This window comes from Tupaia chinensis, unplaced genomic scaffold (assembly GCF_000334495.1).
Source record: "Tupaia chinensis unplaced genomic scaffold, TupChi_1.0 Scaffold000549_1, whole genome shotgun sequence".
Taxonomy (NCBI): Eukaryota; Metazoa; Chordata; class Mammalia; order Scandentia; family Tupaiidae; genus Tupaia; species Tupaia belangeri.
The window spans coordinates 892,895-898,977 of NW_006160061.1; the positions used below are offsets into that span (position 1 = coordinate 892,895).

General features: G+C 39.7%; 1 pseudogene; it reads left to right on the forward strand.

The window, feature by feature from the left end:
* Positions 1-4,455: 4,455 nt before the first annotated feature.
* Positions 4,456-5,211, forward strand: LOC102470637 (coiled-coil domain-containing protein 127-like; annotated as a pseudogene).
* The last annotated feature ends 872 nt before the right edge of the window (positions 5,212-6,083 follow it).

Genomic DNA, 6,083 nt, shown 5'->3' on the forward strand with positions numbered 1-6,083 from the left:
GAGTTTAAGCCACCGGCCCCGGGGAATCGAGCCGCGGTCGACTACGTGGGAGTCCAGCGACATGGCCATTACGCTAACTGCTGGTCCCTCTACTCTTTTTTAAAATAGAGATCAGTGATTCTAAAATTGGAAGAAGTTGGATTCTAGAACTGATTTTGACCTTTGGGATCTACTTAATCTCTGTGAGGCTAAAACTTCTTATCTATTCATAGGAGTAAAAAGTATTGGGAACCAGCAGTTAGCGTAATGGCTATGTCGCTATGGTCTGGTATGCTTGCAGGAGAGATACAGAGACAGAGAAAAGAAAAATGAGAAATCACCCCTCAAAGAGAATGACCTCACTGCAATCCTTTCTCTTCCATTCTCCTCTTGGAATACATGCATACACACACACACACACACACGTGCCTATGCTTTTTTCAAGCTGCCAGTGTTTGGGACTCAAACCAAGGAGTTAGCCATGTGGGATCCAATTGCCTTAACTAACATGCCACCTGCTGCCCCGATTTGTGTTTTAAGTGTAGTTGATGTATAGATATAGTTTGAAAGATTGTTATATTTGAGGTGAAGAGACAGATAAACAGTTGAGAAATAATTGTCATGTTAAATTGCCCATCTCATTTACAACCCCCATCTCTGATTGCAATACACAAACATAAAATTCAGAGTTTATTGTTATAAACTGACTACCACCTAAAAAAAAATTGTTTCTTGTATGGAATTTTTAAATTATATTCCATTTATTCTATTACAACAGTATCATAAGGTAAATTACTATGAGCCAACTGTAATACAGTATACTTTCGTAGGAATGGTATGTGTCATATATACAGATAACCCTCAATTATTTGTATTTGTATTGCTACTTTGTAGATTTTCCATGGTGAACTTTAAATTCAAACTGGCTATTCCCCTACAGTGTGGAACTTGTTCTCCACCCACGCACTTCCTTGAGTGTATGTTTTGGAAATAAAAACCTAATTATTATCCTTAGCAAAACTAAGTTATGACAGGAAATCTGTTGCCATAGTCAGGACATCTTCCAAAGGCAGGTACAGAAGATGTGAGGCCATCCTATTTTATTTCCTTCTCTGCTCTTCTTCAGGAAAACTTTCAACTCTATCCTTTTGATTCAGATTCCTTTTTCTTTTGTTTTCCTTCTTTTCTGTTGCTCGAAATGTGCACTAGATGTGGTCAGATTAGCACAGTGATGATCTCAACTCTAAAGTGCATTTAAGAATCAGCTAAAGGATATATCTTAAGGGACCAGCAGTTAGCATAATGGCTATGTTGCTGAACTCTCATGTAGTCGACTGCGGATCAACTCCTGGACCCAGTGGGTTAAACTCACACCAGGTGCGTGTGCATGCCTGTCCAAGATCCTGAGAGGAAAATGGAGGAAAAGGGATTGAGGTATGGCCATCCTCCTGGGAGGTGATTTTTTTCACTTTCTGTCTCTCAGTCTCTCTCTGTCTTTCTAGTGAGTGCATGGGCCCTATGGCAAAAATCTCTCCAAAAAATAAAAAAAGAATATGTTTTAATAATAGAGATTCTAAGTTCCATTAAATGTAGAAAGCAGACTGGGAGCACACATTTCAATGAACATTGTAGTATTCCTTTGACACACATGGAAACCCACTGGTCATATGCAAATCCAGATGGACCCGCATTGCACACAGACATCATCTCAGCTTGTAATTCTCCTGAGAGCTTTCAGTGTCTGGACCTTGACAGTGAGGACCTTTCATCTCAAAGCTCATATAATTCAACTGTGCTTGTCTTATTTTGGATCTTATTTTAGTCCTGCATATAAATATTGCAAGGCCACCAAGTTGCCCAAATTAAAATAAACAGACATACAAAGAATAACCTAGTTTCAGGCAGCACGGCCTTTATTTTTGAAAACCTATTTACCTACTTCAGCTTCCCTTTTCAAAAAGTGTGTTGCTTATAAAACTCCGCTGGGGCAATTTACTCCTCTAAGTATTCAATCAGATTTTCATACCAATTAGGATAATTATCAGCACAATTTAAACAGATTTCTTAATTACAGCTACAAATATCTTTCTCAGGAAAAACAAGTCCCAGAGCTTTTAACAAAACAAGTTTTTTGTAAGTACTAGGTGAGCACCAATTTCTATGCCTCCCATTAGTGGAAAAATATTCTGGCATCCGTTTGCAGGTCATAAGCAATAGCCCTCGTCCTTGCTCCTATTCCTATAGGCTCAGACCTACTTTCTGGTGTTCATTATCTGGATGCCCATCACCTCACAATGACACTGGCTAGAACCATCTCATCGATTAAAACATAAGCATGAAGTTGTCTTGAATTTCTTTCATGCTCAGTCTGGAGTGGCTCATTTTTATTGCTTATTAAGAAAACACTTGCCTAAGAAGCAAGGAGGGCAGGTGGTTATTGGGCTGTGACTTTGCTGCTCTGCTCATACAGAGCCGTGGTGTGATGTACAGAGTTCTCTTAGGCCTGATTCAGATTCACACAGGAAGAAGGTGAACCTGACAAAGGCTTCAAGGAGGAGTCCAGACAATTAAATTCAATGAAGGACAGAATCCTCCTGAGTACAGGCCAACTGATCTGTGTTCTGAGATGTGCCAATTATACAGGGAGGCAATGATGCATAATTTATTAGCATTTTTTATTAAAAGACAAATATATTTTTACCATCAAGTTCCCCCTTTTGCTTAGAAATCTAAGTTGATGTCAAGGTAAATGTAATCACACAGCTCAACTCTATCAAATGTAGTCTTTGGGGGAGTGCTTTGAATAATAGCATTCAATTTAATTAGCACTTCTGAGCATCCATGGGGTGCATAGAAAGCACCAAACAGGTGTGTACAACACAGAAAAGACACTGGCCTCGGAATAAATGTCAAGTCAACTGAGACCTGGCAGCTTTACATACATCAAGGTTAGTAATTGAAACCAGTATGTAAAGAAACCATTTTTTTATGTGCGAGGGACAAAAGCGTAAGTGATAAAATGAAACGGAATCTTGGGAATACAACACACATTATTCCAACTTCGTAGAGAAGGAATACAGCCCAAAGTGGTAAAATGATTACAAAATAAGCCTGTGAAAAGGTAATTATAGAACCTAAGTAGTTTTTTAAGCATTTTTTTTATTTTAACTTTGTTTAATTATTTACTTATTTTAATTTGACCAGAGAAGGGCAGAGCAAGAGAAAAAGAGAGAGAGAGAGAGGGAAAAGTGAGAAAACAAGCCGCCAGGCTCAGGGCTTGAACCACAGTCAGCCATGTGAAAGCCCAGTGCTCCTAGCCACCATGCCACCTGCTGACCCCAGAACCTAAACATTCTAACTTGTATACAAATTATCTTTTTACTGCTCCTGAGCAAATGCAGACTTCTGTGTCATTCTATGGATAGACAAATATTGTAGACAATGGAAAGACTTCTCTTAGAAGTAATAGTAGGTCCAATTAGATCATCCTTTTTTACTTCCTCTTCAAGATACCAACTTTATTTTCTTTATATATACACACCCAGAAGTGGATTACAAGAGTATATGGTAGTTCTATTTTTTGTTTGTTTGTTTTTTCCTTTTTAAAAGTTTTTTTTAGTTAATTAATTTACATTCCAGATACCAGAATAGATTAATTAGTTGGGTGAGGAAAGAGTTGGTGACTCAATCCAGAACTGGAGTACCTGCTTTGTGGTTTGTCAGGTCTTTGGGGCACTGGGTTTTCCTCCATGCAACTGTGACTGATGCCCATTTGCTCAGCAATCTGTGGGGCAGAGTTGGGCAAACCCTCTCCAACCTCCCCACTTTCTGTGTCCCATGCTTGTGAGACGTCAGTAGTCACCAATTTGGGGAAAGAGCTCAAACCATTTCTTCAAGTTGGACTTCTTTGTCCACTTTATTTCCACGTACTCCTGTCAGAACATAAGCAAGCACCGTAGACTTGAGTCATTTGCTAATAATGACTACTAAGGGCTAAAAACAACTTCTACAAAAACCAGCCAAGTGAATTTTAAGCCACTCATGACAGTTTTAAAAATCTTGCTGATAATGTATGTGGCCATGGGTCCAGGTCAATACAGTGGTGGTAGGTTTGAGAGCAAAGGAAAGCAGCAGTAGGTTTCCTTAGCCATAGGAAATTGGAAGACTGAAGGGAGCTCTTTGCAGCCTTGCCATCCTTGTGTTTAGGGTACCCATTCTTAACTGATTTTAAGATAAGAACTTCGTCTTTCATATTTTCATGCAAAATGTTCTTTTATTGGTACCTACAGGGTCTCAAGCTTTAATAGAAATGCTATCAGGGCTGGTGGGGGGATGTGGTGGTTGAGATGCTGGACTCCACATGGCCAATTGTGGTTTGAGTCCTGGACCTGGTGACTTGCTTTCTCACTTTCCCTTCCTCTCTTTCTATGGTCACATTTAAAAGTAATTATAATGAATAAAATTAGATAATTCTTAAAAGAAATGCTATCCTTAGCAGCTTTATGTTTTCTTTAAAATTATAGAACTCTGACTTCCTGTTGCATGTATTTTCTCGCCCAACTTATATCAGGTTGGATTTGGTCTAGGGAGTCCCAAAAAGAAATAGAAAAAGAGAGAGAAGCATACCGTCAGAGAACCACTGCTTTCCAGCGGGATCTTGAAGCCAAGTACCATGCTATGATCTCAGAAAATCGGCGTGCAGTTGCTCAGTTGTCTTTGGAACTGGAGAAAGAACAAAACAGAACGACTAGTTATCGAGAAGCCCTTATTTCTCAGGGGTGCAAGTTGGTAGAAGAAAAGAAACTTCTGGAGCAAGAACGGGCTCAGGTAATGTAAGAAAAAAGACAGATACAATCTTTGAGAGGTGTGTATATGAGCTACCTAGAGAAGGAAGAAGACTGGCAAAGGAGAGCCAGGCTTTTGCTGAAAGAGCTTGAAGATGCTCTCACAGAAAGACGGAATATCTATTGCAGCTTGATTCTTCCTCGCAACAAACGACTAGAAATAGAGAAAAACTTACTGGTACGAGCGTCCGTTGACCCAGTTGCTGCTGACCTAGAGATGGTAGCTGGTCTAACTGACATCTTTAAACACGATACATACTGCAGTGATGTCTGGAATACCAACAAGCGCCAAAATGGGAGGCTCATGTGGCTGTATCTCAGATATTGGGAGCTAATTGTCGAACTCAAAAAGTTTAAGCGAGTAGAGAAAGCCATACTAGAAAAGTGAGACAAGATAAGAGAAAACTTTTCTGTGACTCAAGGCCCTACTGTCCTGTGGCACTGGGTTCTCCAGTGTCCTGTGTTCACTCTCCCCATGTGTGATGTGTGGCCACAGCGTCTCTCAGTGCACTCCGCTCCCACGAGCTTCTGTGAGCAGAAATATGCAAGGCATCGAGAGACAGGTCTCCTGGGTGCTCTGCAGCTATTAAGGATATTGCTTTTCTGAAGCATTTTTTAAGCAAAACAGTAAATAGTGTGTGCTAGCTAAAAAAAAAAAAAAAAAGAAAAAGCATATGACTGAGAACTTTACAATTCAAAATCCTAAATTAGTAGTAGTGCTTTAATTCAATAAATATGGACTAATAGTAAAGTCATGTAAGGCAATAGGCTAAGTGTTAGAGTGGATATAAAAAAGAGCATGACATTATCTTTGCCCCTAAGAAGTATTTGTTTTGTTTTGTTTTGTTTTGTTTTAAGAGAGATTTTTGCTATAGAGCATGTGTGCTCACCAGAGAGACAGAAAGCAAGAAATCACCCCCTAAGAGGAGATGGCCACACTACAATCCCTTCTCCTCCATTCTTCTCTTGGGACCTTGATCATGCATGCACGTGTGCCCAGCGTGAGTTTTAAGCTACTGGTCTGGAAATTGAACCACATTTAATCATTTGGAACTCCAGCAACATAACCGTTATGCCATCTCCTGGTCCTGCCCCTAAGAAGTTTACTCTTCAGGACAGAAGAAAGGAAGTGGACGAAAGTAGTCAGACTACAGGAAGAACATAATTTATCATTCGAGGGTTGGTGTAAGGTTTCACAGAGGGGAGAACTTACATTGAGATTGAAAATACAAAAAATTTTCTGGAAGACTAAGTGAACTG